The sequence below is a fragment of the Musa acuminata genome, chromosome BXJ2-7 (genome assembly GCF_036884655.1).
Source record: "Musa acuminata AAA Group cultivar baxijiao chromosome BXJ2-7, Cavendish_Baxijiao_AAA, whole genome shotgun sequence".
NCBI lineage: Eukaryota > Viridiplantae > Streptophyta > Magnoliopsida > Zingiberales > Musaceae > Musa > Musa acuminata.
The window spans coordinates 28,161,948-28,176,891 of NC_088344.1; positions in this window are offsets into that span (position 1 = coordinate 28,161,948).

The following is a 14,944-nucleotide window of genomic DNA, read 5'->3' on the forward strand; positions in this document are numbered from 1 at the left end:
GATTAATGCTTAGTATTAATTGTCTAGATCGAAGTATGTTTTACATATGTAGGATTAACTATGATAGCAAGGCATAAAGCAAAATGAAGTTCCAAAGTCAAGGACGCGATTACGTTGGGAGTTTGAGAGTTCGTCGGAAGTTCTGGAGGAACCAACCGAGAAGTCTCAGAGCTTGCCAGAGAAGCTCATTGGAACTCACCAAGAAGATCATCGTGAAGTCCAGGAGCTTGCCGGGAGTCCGCCGGAACATTGCCGAGAGATCGTCGGAAGTTCGTAGGAAGATCGCTGGAAGCTCATCGGAAGAATAGACATAGGGACTTGTTTAGCTTAGCAAATGTCTTAGGATTTCATAGTTAGCATGTAATTGGGCTTGGATTTGGGCCAACCCAATTAGGGGCAGCTAGGCCCATGTAAGAATTGTGTTGGGCCCAATAAGAGACCCAAACAGTGCCCTAAGAAGTCTCACCATCATGGCACAATCTTTGAGATTGTGTCAGGCGGTGGTATCGTCAGTCTGGGCGATTGTATCGCCCCTAGCAGGGTGCCAGGCGGTGGTACCACTAGTCTGGGTGATGGTACCACTAGTCTGGGCGATGGTACCGCCTAGCACTGCCCCCCAGGTGGTAGTACCACCCAGGGCAGTGTCAGCCAGCCTGACACTAGGCGGTGGTACCGCCCGTGCCCGGGGAACCCGGGATGGGAATGTTTTAGGCTCCAAGTTTGAATCAACTTGAAGCCTATAAATACCCCTCTCATCCCTGGTTAAAGCACACAAGCACAGAGAGATTAAAAGTGAGAAAACATTGTTGCGATCATATGTGAATTCCCTTCTCTAGCTTATACTTGGATTTCTGTAAGAGGAGTGTGAGTGCTTGTAAGGGTTATCTCCTAAACCCGGTAAAAGGAGAAGAGGGGTATAAAAGGTGATTAGCCTTCGCCTATTGAAGGAAGGCCTCTAGTGGACGTCGGTGACCTCGTCAGATGAGGAAGCCGAAAGTGGATGTAGGTCACGTTGACCGAACCACTCTAAAATCTAGTTTGCATTTATGTTTGTGCAATTTATCTTTACTGCAAACATCTTTAATCGCTTACTGCTTTCAGTACATTTACAAACGGGTTTCAATTTAAGATATTTATGAAAAGGTTTTCGTTGAAAATGGTTTTTATCGAACGAAGTTTTAATCAAGACATAATCTTTCCACTGCACTAATTCACTCCCCCTCTTAGTGTCGACCCCGATCCTAACAATTGGTATTAGAGCAATTGTTAGGATCAGGGGTCGGCAATAAGAGGAGGGGGGGGGGGGGGGTGTGAATTAGTGAATTAGTGCAGTGGTAAGATAACGACGGTTTAAAAACTATCATACGATAAAATCGTTTTCGACGTAAAACCGTCTTCGAAAACTTAACTTGAAAGCGAGTTCGTAAAAGTAATGAAGGCAGTAAGCACTTAAAGAGGTTTACAGTAAAGATAAATTGCACAAATATAAATGCAAACCAGATTTTAGAGTGGTTCGGTCAACGTGACCTACATCCACTTTCGGCTTCCTCCTCCGACGAGGTCACTGGTGTCCACTAAAGGCCTTCCTTCAATAGGCGAAGGCCAATCACCTTTTACACCCCTCTTCTCCTTTTACTGGGTTTAGAAGATAAACCTTGTAAGCACTCACTCTCCTCTCTAAACATAAATCTAAGTTTAAGCTAGAGGAGAGAATACACTTATGATCACAGCAGCGTTTTCTTTCTTTTAATCTCTCTATGCTTGTGTGCTTTAACCAGGGATAAGAGGGGTATTTATAAGCTTCAAGTTGATTCAAACTTGGAGCCTAAAACTTTCCCATCCCGGGTTCCCCGGGCATGGGCGATACCACTGCTTGCGCTAGGCGGTACCACCGACCAGTGTTAGTCTGGCTGACACTGCCCTGGGTGGTACCACCACCTAGGGAGCAATGCTGGGTGGTACCATGACCCAGACTGGCAGTACCACTGCCTGGCACCCTGCCAGGGGCAGTATAACCGCCCAGACTAGCGGTACCACCGCCTAACATAGTCTCGAAGATTATGCCACGATGGTGAGACTTCTTGGGGCAACGTTTAGGCCTCTTATTGGGCCCAACACAGTTCTTACATGGGCCTAGCTGGCCCCTAATTGGGTTGGCCCAAATCCAAGCCCAATTACGTGCTAACTATGAAATCCTAAGACATTTGCAAAGCTAAACAAGTCCCTATGTCTATTCTTCTAGCGAGCTTCCGGCGATCTTCCGGTGAACTTCGGACGATCTCTCGGCAATGTTCCGACGGACACCTGGCAATCTCCTGGACTTCACGACGATCTTCTTGGAGAGTTCCGATGAGCTTAAGTGTTTTTAAACCATTCACGACATTCGTAAAACGGGTGTATATGTCAACAATGGTTTCGCTTGGCTTCATTCAAAAAAATTCAAAATCATGCATTAAAAGATTTATCTTAGAATCTTTTACTCTACTAGTGCCTTCATGTGTGATTTCGAGAGTGTGCCAAATATCGAAAGCTGTTTCGCATATAGAAACCCGATTAAATTCATTTTTGTTTAAAGCGCAAAACAAGGTATTCATAGGTTTTGCATTTAAATAAAAAGTCTTCTTCTCTAACTCATTCCAATTGTTCATTGGAAGAGAAGATTTTTTAAAATCAAATTTGACTATATGCTATAAATCAAGATTCAATGAGAGCAAGAAATCTCTCATTCGAGTTTTCCAATAAGTGTAGTCCATTCCATTGAACATGAGAGGATGAATGAGAGAAAAACCCTCTTGAAAGCCGAAAAGAGCTATTTCTCTTGGGTGTTAAACAAAATGACAAAAACCAAGCTTTAATACCAACTATTAGGAATGAGTTGGCACTAAGAAAGGGGGGTGAATTAGTGCAGTGATAAAAATTATGTCAGTTTGAAAATCTCATTACGAATAAACCCATTTCGGAAGATGTTAACTTAAGAGCATACAAAAGAGTGTAGTGGATGTAAAGTAAGTAAAGAAGGGCAGTTTGCAGTAAATGTAAATTGCAAGAAGTAAATGCAAACCGAGTTATAGTGGTTCGGTCGTCGTGACCTATATCCACTCCACCGATTCCTCTTCGGTCGAGGCCACCGGTTGATAAGACCCTAAAGTCTTATTATCGCTTTGATTCCAAATGATAAGACCCTAAAGTCTTATCGTCACTTTGATACCAAACGATAAGACCCTAAAGTCTTATCGTCGCTTTGATACCAATTGATAAGACCCTAAGGTCTTATCGTGGAAGAAAGAGGAGAAAAGGGAATGATAATGATCGCTTCGAAGGGATCGGCCTCCTTGATCACTTCGAGGGGATCGGCGGCTGGGAGGCGTGCGGCGGTCATTGTACGGTGGCTGGCAGTGGTGGTGGCTCAACAACGAAGGAGAGGGGTGGAGTTGAAGTGGCCGGGAAGCAACGATGGCGGTAGAGGCAACCGACGCCTACGACAGTAGAGGGACCGGCGACTGCTCTGTTTCTATCACACCACCGAGATAGCAACGCCGATAGATGGGGTAGGTCGAAGCTGCAACCAAGGGAAGGCAGTGATGGCGGTGCGGCTAGGGCATCGTCACCGATGGTAGAAGCGACGATGGGGGTCCGTTTGCTGGGAAACAACAATCGTAGCCCTTCTCGCTCGAGCGAGATGTGGGCAGCGAGGAGGCAAGGTCACTGGCCGGGGGGGCACCGGCGGCAGTGGTGGCTACTGGCTGGGTAGCAATGGCGGCGGTGGTGGTCCGTCGGCCGGGAAGCAACAGTGGTTGGTGGGTTGGCCGGAAGCAGGGGATGCGGGCTGCCGGCCTTCTCTCTTCTTCTTTCTCTCTTTTACTTTTTTTTTGGGGGGGGGGCATGACAATGGCTACTTGGTGGCCGAGCAGCAGTGGCGACGGTGGAGAATGGGTTTCCCTACAACGACGGCGGTGGTGGAGAAGGGAAGTAGGGTGCGATTGACGGCTGCCGACCTCTTCTCTCTCTCTCTCTTTTTTTTTTCTTTTTGAGATGACGAACTACAGCGAGAACACCGAGAATCGCTACTCTGATACCAATTGATAAGACCCTAAAGTCTTATCATCGCTCTGATATCAAATGATAAGACCCTAAAGTCTTATCGTCGCTCTGATACCAAATGATAAGACCCTAAAGTCTTATCGTTGCTCTGATACCAATTGATAAGACCCTAAGGTCTTACCGTAGAAGAAAAGGGAGAAAAGGGAATGATAATGATCGCTTCGAGGGGATCGGCCCCCCTTGATCACTTCGAGGGGATCGACCCTCCTTGATCACTTCGAGGAGATCGACCCTCCTTGATCACTTCGAGGGGATCGGCCTCGTAGGGTTTGTCCACAAAGTAGAATAATATTTGATTGATTGATTGATTGATTTCTTAAAGAAAGGGTTACATCACTATTTATAGAGTTCCACCTAAAGTCCACAAGGACTTGAACTCTAATAATAAATAAATATTAAATAAATCTCTATCTGACTCTAATTGAATCAAATCGTCTCAATAAACAAATAAACTAAATAGACTCGATAAACATCGTTCAAAAGCTTAGATTAGAAAAAGGATCCTAACAATTGATATCACTGTTCTCGCTACAGTTATCATCATCTCAAAAAAAAAAAAGAAAAAAAAGAAGAGAAGAAGAAGAAGAAGAGAAGAAGAAGAAGAAGTCGCAGCCACCCCAGCTTCCCCTGCCGGACCCCTGCTTCCGGCCAGCCCACCCGCCGCCGCTGCTTCCCGACCGAGGGACCACCACTACCGCCGCTATTGCCCAGCCAACAGCCAACAGCCACCGCCGCCGCCGCCGCCGACGTCGCTACCCCCACCCAGCCAATGACCTCTCCTCCTTGCCTCCCCATCTCGCTCGAGCGAGAAGAACTGCCAGCGCTGTTTCTCAGCCAGTGGATCACCCCATCGCCGCTTATACCATCGGCGACGCTGCCCTAGTCCACCATCGTGCCGCGCCGCCCACCCCCCCACCGTGCTGCGCTGCCCCCCAGCCGCAGCCGTCGGTTGCCCTAGCCCCTCCTTGCAGGGATTGTAGAAACAGAGCTTCCTCTGTTGCCGCAGCCCCTCGTCGATCGCAGCCGCGCCTTAGGCGTCGTCGCCTTCCAACCGACCCACCACCGCTGCCAACCACCATGCGGCAACCACCGCTCGCCTCCCAACCATCGCTCCCCTTGGCTCGGGCGAGAACGACTACTGCCACCCCACCTTGCTCTGCATCCATAGTGACAGAAACAGGGCAACTCACCGGTTGCCCTTGTTCCCAACCATGACACCGCGACTCCTCCTCCACTATCGCTATTGCTTCTATGCCGCTCGGCCACCGACCACCATTGCCTTCTCAACTGAGAAGGAAACTCTGCTTCTGGCCACTGATCACCACTACCTTCTCCACCGCCGCTGCTGCCAGTCGCCGGAATCTTCTCCTAATCAATCCCAGCCCTCGGCGAGGCAACCACCATCGCTGCCTCCTTCTCCACCGCTGCCCGCTCCCCTTGGGTCGCAGTCGTCGCTGCTCGACCTCCCCTCCTCGGCGATCGTTGGTGACACTGCTCCCAACCGCGCCACCACTGTTGCCTCCTTCTTCACTGCCGCACCACCATTGCTAGCATCGCCAGTGGCTCCGGCTGTGGTGTGATAGAAACAGAGCACCCTGTTTCCCCTCTCCAGCATCGCAACTTCCCGGCCAGCGACGACCCTCGCTGCCTCTTTCTCCACCACCGCTGCTGCTTCCCGATTGCTCGATCACCGCTGCCCACCTCCCAAACGCAACCCTAGCCGTGCCCCCCACCTTGGGTTGCAGCCGCAGCCGTCGGTTGCCGCAGCCCCTCGTTGCAATAGTTGTAGAAATAGAGTTTCCTCTATTGCTGCAACCCCGTCGATCCCTACCGCAACCCTCATTGCCTCTTTCTCCACCGTCGCCGTTGCACTCCGGCCAGCGACCACTGCTGTTGCCAGCCACCACGGCCTTCTCCTCAACCGCTCGTGATCCTTCTAGCCAACCTCTTCTGTGGTGCAACAAAAACAGAGCATGCAGCAACCACTGCCGCACGCAGCAACAAAAAATAGTGGCACCCTCTACTGTCGCAGCCGTCGATTGTAACCACCACCGCCGCTACTCCTAGCCAACGACCAACCCCTCATTCTACAGCAGTAGCGCTCTAGCAGTGCATGCAGTAACCGCAGCAAGTACGCTACCCTGCCTCAACTCCAGCAGCGCATGCACCACCAATTCCTCTTCTCAGCCTCAGCTGCTTCAACGCCACCTCCCCCTTGCTTAGCATCTTCTACCACAACCGCAGGTTGCTATCACCGCAGCCTTAACCCCGCTACCTGACGATCGCCCCTTGGGTCGCTGCAACAGCAGCCATATCGATGCAGTCGCCTTCCAGCCCCGGCGCTCTCACCCCACGCAGCAACAGAAACAGGGCAGCAACCCTTCCTCCAACACAGCGACCATAGCACTGCCCTCGACATCCACCTCCTCGACAACTTCGCATCGACACTGCTGATGCCCTTGACCGACATTAAAAATAGGAGTTGAAATTACAGATTTGCAGTCATACATAATGGCTACTGATAACTCAGTGAAACCCTTCATGATTTCAAAACGAGAAACCCTTCATGATTTCAAAATGAGCCTACTGGAGAGCCTTAGCAAATTTCAACAAGATGGGGGCTCAAGTTCTACGTTGCATAGATCTGAAAATACAGGAAAAGAGCCCTAAGATTGTGACACAAACTACTCACACATGAAGGTGGAATTTTCGAGATGGAAAGATGGAGATCCGACTAGCTAGATCTCTAGGGAAGAAAATTTTTTCTATTTTTCTAGAACTGTAGAAGAATCCGAGGTAGAAGTGGCCTCAATCCAGCTCAATGGAGATGCAATCCAGTCGTACAATTGGTATGAAACTTTCTACGGAGTTCCTTCGTGGGAGCAGTTCAAAAGAGAGCTTCTTGTTCGCTTTGGCCCATCCGAATTTGAGAATGTTGATTGTCAGCTCACCAAAATTTGTCAGACTTCTATAGTGTTAGAATATCAGAGTAGGTTTAAAAAATTATCAAATCAAGCTAGAGATTGGTCGGACCGATAGCTTCTGGATACATTTATTGAAGGGTTTATTCCAGAGATCTGGTGTGAAGTTAAGGCTCGTCAACCCCGCACTATGATAGCTGCGATCTCATTTGTACATCGACATGAGAAAAAAATTAGCAAAGAAAGATCAGCAAAGGGTTTGTACTATGATGAAAAATGGAGTATGGAGCATCGATGTAAACAAGGGCAACTTCTGATGATTGAACCAATTGGAGAGGAACCGAAAGCTAAGAATGTGGACTCCGATCATGAAGGTATAAATTCTAATGAAGATGTTGAACCTACCATACATACAATGCATACATTAGCCGACTACTCTAACCTACAAACTATGGAAGTTGGCGGAACTCTGGAGCATCAACCTATTATAGTTTTGATTGATACTAGTAGCACTAATAATTTTATAGACAGGAAAGTTACAACCCAATTAGCCTACCATATTGAAGGTTATGATATATTCGAAGTAAAGATCGCTGATGGATGGATTTTAACTTGTGATAGCAAAGGCCAGGAGTTTCTTACAATGATTACTACATTGAAAGACCAATCTGTTGTTTACACTGTCAAAAAGTGGAGACCATACTTACTTGATCAATGGATTGCGATGCGTTGTAGATAACTTATGATTGAAGTGGTGAAAGAGAAGCTCCCCAAGATTGATGCTGCTCAGCCTTGAGGACAAGGCTGATTTGAAGAGGGAGGAATTGTTAGGACCCTTTTTCTAAGCTTTTGAATAATGTTTATCGAGTCTATTTAGTTCATTTGTTTGTTGAGTCAGTTTGGTTCAGTTAGGTAGAGGTTTATTTAATATTTATTTATTATTAGAGTTCAAGTCCTGGTGGACTCTAGATGGAACTCTATAAATAGTGATGTAACCCTTTCTTTATGAAATCAATCAATCAATTAATGAAATGTTATTCCACTATATGGACAAACCCTAGGAGGCCAATCCCCTCGAAGTGATCAAGGAGGGTCGATCCTCTCGAAGTGATCAAGGAGGGCCGATCCCCTCGAAGCGATCAAGGAAGTCGATCCCCTCAAAGCGATCATTATCATTCCCTTTTCTCCCCTTTCTTCCACGATAAGACCTTAGGGTCTTATTAATTGGTATCAGAGCGATGATAAGACTTTAGGGTCTTATCAATTGGTATCAGAGCCTTATCATTTTTTTTATTTCTTTTACGATAAGACTTTAGGATCTTATCACTAGCATCCACTAATGATCTTCCTTTAATAGTGAAGATCAATCTCCTTCTTATAATTCTATTCTCCTTTTGTAGGCTCAGGAGAGAACCTTTACACCCCTTTTTACAAAGCTTCCCTTACACTCTCCTTTAGAATGATCTCTAAACTTTAGAATGAGGGACTCTATACTTTACAAGGGTATTCAACTCTAGAAACACAAAGTTTTTGTTCACTTTTCTTATTCCTCCATGAAGGAATAGCTAGGGTATTTATAGACTCCAAATGGATTAAAAAATGGAGCCAAAATTCAAATCTCTGAAATTTCAGGGTATGGGCGGTACCACTGCCTGTAGCCTGACACTAGGCAGTACCACCACCCAGACTGGTGGTATCACCACCTGATAGTCTTGGAGACTGAGTTTGTGCAGTACCACCACCCAGACTGGTGGTACCACCGCCTGACACAGTCTTGGAGACTATGCCACATTGATTCCACCTATTGGGTCTCTGTTTGGGCCTTTTTGTTAGGATCGAGAGCACTAAGAGGGGGGGGGTGAATTAGTGCAGCGGAAATCTTACAGCGATTAAAAAACCAAAAGCTGCGTTCGTTCAATAAATAAAAAGAAATTATGATGCAAAAGCTAATTCTCAGTTTGTATCTAAGTGCAGTTTGCGTCTAAGCGCAGATTGCGTCTAAGCGCAGTTTGCGTCTAAACACAGTTTGCGTCTAAGCGCAGTTTGCGTCTAAACACAGTTTTGCGTCTAAGCGCAGTTTTACGTCTAAGCGCAGTTTACGTCTAAACTCAGATTTACGTCTAAACGCAGTTTTACGTCTAAACTCAGATTTACGTCTAAACGCTGTTTTACGTCTAGACGCAGATTTACGTCTAAACTTTGAAACTCGTTTGTATACTCGCAGAAAGCAGTATGCAGTTGAAATCAAGACGTAAACGTGAACTGAGAACTGATGATTGTGAGAGGAAAGCCGATTTACGTCTAAATGCAGTTTTACGTCTAAATGTTGAAACTCGTTCGTAAAATTGTAGAGGACAGTTTGCAGTTATCAATAGGATCAAAATGTAAGTGTAAACTGCAAAGAAACTCTTTCGTAAAAGCACCGAAGACAGTTCTGCAGAATCAAACGTAAACGTAAACTGTAATGTACGAAAATACGAATTTACGTCTGAATGCAGATTCGGAAGAATAGCACTTAGAACTTGTTCGTGAAAGCGCAGAGAGCAGTAGTAATGGAGGAGGTTTGCAGTAATGATAAAGTGCTCAAAAATAAACGCAAACCAGAGATTTAGAGTGGTTCGGTCAGCCTTGACCTACTCCACTTTTGGCTTCCTCCACCGACGAGGTTGCCGATGTCAACTAGGGGCCTTCCTTCAATGGGCGAAGGCCAAACTGCCCTTTTACAGTTTCTCTCCTTTTAACAGGCTCAGGAGACAACCTTTACAGACCTTTCTCTCCTCACTTTACAACTGAAAACTTGAAGAACAGAAGGAGGAGACTTAAAGGCTTTACAACACTTTTGAGCTCTTAGAATCACAGAAAAGATCAAGATTTCGGTGTGGGTCTGTTTCTTTTCAGTGCTGAATGGGTGGGGTATTTATAGGCCCCAACCCAATTCAAATTTCGAGCTCAAAACGATCAAATCCCGAAATTCCGGGATCAGGTGGTTGCACCTCTTGACTGGAGAGGTGGCACCGCCTGGCAGAGCTCGAAGACTGAGCTCAGACGGTTGCACCTTCTCTGTCAGGGGTGGTTGCACCTTCCTGCCAGAGCTCGAAGACCGAGCTCAGGCGGTGCATCTCCTGACCAGAGAAGTTTCTCTTCTCTGCCAGAGGTGATCGCCCCCTTCTGCCAGAGGTGGTTGCACCTCTCTGCCAGAGGTGGTTGCACCTCTCTGCCAGAGCTCGAAGACTGAGCTTAGGCTGTGCATCTCCTGGCCAGAGAGGTCGTACTTCTCTTCCAGAGCTCGAAGACTGAGCTCGGTGATTGCATCACCAGGCAGAGCTCGAAACTTGAGCTCAGGCGGTGCTACCGCTTGACAGAGGAGGTTGCACCGCCCAGTCTCGCTTGGAGACTGAGCCCTGGGCGGTTGCACCGCCTGGCTGGAGCGGTTGCACCTCCCAGTCTCGCTGGGAGACTTAGCCTGGGCGGTGGCACCTCCCTGCCTGGGCGGTTGCACCTCCCACAGCTTCTTGGGTTCGAATGGGTTGAACCATTCGACCCAACTTGAGTTCTTCAGGGGCCCAATTGCCCCAGGATTAAGCTAATGGGATCACCTCCCATTTCTAACTTAATCACCGTGCTAACTACGATTAAATCTAAGACAATTTCTGCAGCTTTGCTTCGGTACGTCAATTGCTTTTTCCGGCGAGTTTCCGGCGAACTTCCGTCGATCATCCGATGAACCCTCGGTGATGCTTCTGCGGACTTCCGGCAAACTCCTGGACTTTGCGACGATCCACTTGGCGAGTTCCGACGAGCTTCGCTTGGCAAGCTTCTGGACTTCTCGGATCTGTTCCCGCAGAACCTCCGACGATCGTCCGTACTTCCGTCGAACTCTCGAACTCCCAACGTGATCATGAACTTGACTCCGGCGCAACTCCTGCTGCTTGTCTATCTTTCATCGTAGTTAATCCTGCACACTTATCTCAACACATAGATTAGACAACAAATGACAATTGACTTCATCATCAAAATCCGAGATTCAACACTTTTCACTTGGCCCAACATAGCCCAAACTTGGGCCAAATTGACCCCTAATTGGGTTTGCCCAATTACTTCCTAATTATGTACTAACTATGAAATTTAAGGCATACAATAAGCTAATCCGGTCCGATTAGTCTAGGTTGCTTCCGACGAGCTTTCAATGATCTTCCAACGAACTTCCGACGTTCTCTCGGCAATGTTCCAGTGGACTCCCGGCAAGCTCCTAGACTTCACGACGATTTTCTTGGTGAGTTATGATGAGCTTCTTTTACAAGCTCCTAGACTTCTCGGTCAATTTTGGTAGAACTTTCGACGAACGTTCGGACTTCTGACGAACTCTCGAACTCCCAACGAAATCATGTTCTTGAATTCGGGACTTCATTTTGCTTTATATCTTGCTATCATAGTTAATCCTATATACTTAAAACCTACTTCAATTTATACAATTATTACTAAGCTAATCAAATATTGTCCAGCATATCATTGGTTCATCGATGCTTTGTCCGATTCTTCGGCGCATCATCCTCTCTTGCGGCCTATTGCCCAATCGGTCAGTTGACCTCTGCAACTCCGATTTTCTTGGCGTAATATCCACTCTTCTTGGCCTGATGCCTGAACTCATAGCCCAGAGCCTTTTGTCGATACGTCGACCGATCCTTCGATTCGACGTCCAATCTTCTGACATGTTTTTCTCCGACCCAACATGATTCTTCCTGCTTTAATTGTCTCTCCCGGATCGAAGCATCTTGCATTACTAAAAATATAGATTAAATCATAAACACTATCAATTGGTTTCATTATCAAAATCCGAGATTGAACATAAACCTCTTTAAGCTTCTCTTTACATTTTTACAAAAGCTCCCAAGATCAACATCTTTCTGAAACGGTTTGAATCGAAACGAATATTTTACGAAATCAATAATTTTTTGCTACACTAATTCACCACCCTCTCTTAGTGCTGCTCTTGATCCTAATAGACCCAACAGGTGGAATCGTTGTGGCATAGTCTCCGAGACTGTCAAGCGGTGGTACCGCCTAGTGATAGAGTGCCAGGCAGTGGTACCGTCAGGACCTAGGAAACCAAGGATAAAACACGTTTAGGCTCCAAGTTTGAATCCACTTGAGGCCTATAAATACCCTTCTCATCCCTGGTTAACACACATAAGAATTAAGAGCGAAAAGAAACAAAAACGTTGTTGTAATCTTGTGAGAACTCCTCTCAGGCTCTAACTATTAGTCTTATTTAAGAGAGGAGTGAAGCAGGTTGTAAAGGTTCTCTCCTGAACCTATTAAAAGGAGAATTGAGGTATAAAAGGGTAGTTGATCTTCGCCCATTGAAGGAAGATTGTTATTGGATACTAGTGGCCTCGACAGAAGAGGAATCAGGAGTGGATGTAGGTCACGACGACCGAACCACTATAAAATCTAGTTTGCATTTCTGCTTTGCTATTTACATTTATTGCAAACTACCATACTTTCTCATTATTTTAGTTGCACACCCTTATGAACATGTTTCAAGTTAATATCTTTCCGAAATCGATTTTAATCGAATGAAAGATTTTTGAACTGATGTAATTTTATCAGCTGCACTAATTCACCCCTCCTCTTAGTGCCGACTTATTTCTAACAATTGGTATAAGAGTCATGTCTTTCTCATTTGGTTTAACACCCAATAAAAATAGCTCTTTTCAGTATTCAAGAGAGCTTTTCTATTGTTCATCTTTCTATGTTCAACGGGACGGACTACACATATTGAAAAAGTCGAATGTGAGTTTTCTTGCTTTTTATTAATTTAAATTTATAGAATATTATAGAAAATGGCTTTCAAAAGTCTTCTACTCCAATGAACGAATGGAATAAATTGTAGAAACAAATTTTTTCTTTAAATGCTAGAGCTTTGAATGCTCTATTTTACGCCTTAGACAAAAATGAATTCAATCGAGTGTCTATTTGTGAAACAACTTTTGATATTTCGTACACACTCGAAATCACTCAAAAGGCATGAATAGAGTTAAAGAGTCTAAAGTCAATCTTTTAATGTATAATTTAGAACTATTTTAAATGAAGCCAAGCGAAACCTGTTAGGATCGGAGCGACACTAAGAGGGGGGGGTGAATTAGTGCAGCGGATTAAAACGTCGGTTTTGACAAATCTTTCGTACGATAAAAATCGAACTCGGAAGTGCTTAACTTGAAAGCGTATTCACAAAGTTGTGCAGCAAAGGTAATGAGGAAATAAAGCAAGTAAGAAGGTTTGCAGTAATATAAATAGCAGTAATGAAATGCAAACCAGAGATTACGCCGATTTTAAAGTGGTTCTGTCAAATGACCTACATCCACTTGCGAGGCCCATCTTCGATGAGGCTCCCACCTTTCACTAGCAAATCTCTTGAAGGGGAAGGGTAAATACCCCTCTTACAACTTTTTACAAGCGGTTCACTCTCTTACAGATTTTCAGCGAGAAAGAAGGAGGTGAACACTAGCAAATTGAAAACAAGACTAGCTAAGACTTTTCTAAGACCTTTCTCTCAATCAATTGCTTCTCAAAAAGTTGTTATCTCAGTTGAGATTTGAGGGGTATTTATATGCCTCAAGATGATTCAAATTTGGGCTCCAAAATTTGAATTCTCTTTGGTTCCCGATGCTGGCGGTGCCACCGCCTGTCAGTTTCTGACACTGACAGTGGACTGGCGGTGCCACCGCCCAGCACCCGAGAGCTGTGTAGGATTAACTAGATTTAAGCCTTGTAATAATTGTCTAGATCGAAGTAGGTTTTAAGTGTGTAGGATTAACTACAACAGTAATTAAGGCATAAAGCAAAATGAAGTCCTAGAGTCAAGAACGATATTTTGTTGGGAGTTTGAGAGTTCGTCAGAAGTCCGGACATTCGTCGGAAGTTCTATCGGAATTGACCAAGAAGTCTAGGAGCTTGCCAAAGAAGCTCATCGGAACTCTTCAAGAAGATCGTCGTGAAGTCTAAGAGCTTGTTGGAGGTCCGCTGGAACATTTCCAAGAGATCATCAGAAGTTCGCCGAAAGATTACCGAAAGAAACCTAGACTAACTGGACTTGATTTGCTTAGTGTATACCTTGAAATTCGTAGTTAGCATATAATTGGGTTGGAATTTGGCCAACTCAATTAGGAACCAATTGAGCCTAAGTTTGGGCTATGTTGGACCAAGTAAAAGGCCCAAATAGTGACCCAACAGGTGGAATCATCATGGCACAATCTCCGAGACTATCAGGTAGTGGTACCGCCAGACTAAGTGGTGGTATCTGTTAGGATTGGAGCGGCACTAAGAGGGGGGTGGGTGAATTAGTGCAGCGGATTAAAACGTTGGTTTCGACAAATCTTTGTTGCGATAAAGATCGAACTTGAAAAGCTTAACTTGAACGCATGTTCGTAAAGGTGTGCAGCAAAGGTAATGAGGAAATAAAGCACGTAAGAAGGTTTGCAGTAATGTAAATAGCAATAAGAAAATGCAAACTAGAGATCACGCCAATTTTAAAGTGGTTCGGTCAAATAACCTACATCCACTTACGAGGCCCTCTTCAATGAGGCTCCCACCTTCCACTAGCAAATCTCTTGAAGGGGAAGGACAAATACCCCTCTTACAACCTTTTACAAGCGGTTCACACTCTTACAAATTTTCAGTAAGAAAGAAGGAGGTGAACACTCTAACAAATTGAAAACAAGACTTGCTAAGACTTTTCTAAGACCTTTTTCTCAATCTATTGCTTCTCGAAAAGTTGTAATCTCAGCTGAGAATTGAATGGTATTTATAGGTCTCAAGAGGATTCAAATTTGGGCTCCAAAATTTAAATTCTCTTTGGTTCCCGATGCTGGCGGTGCCACCGCCTGTCAGTGGCGGTGCCACCGCCTATCAGTGTCTGACAC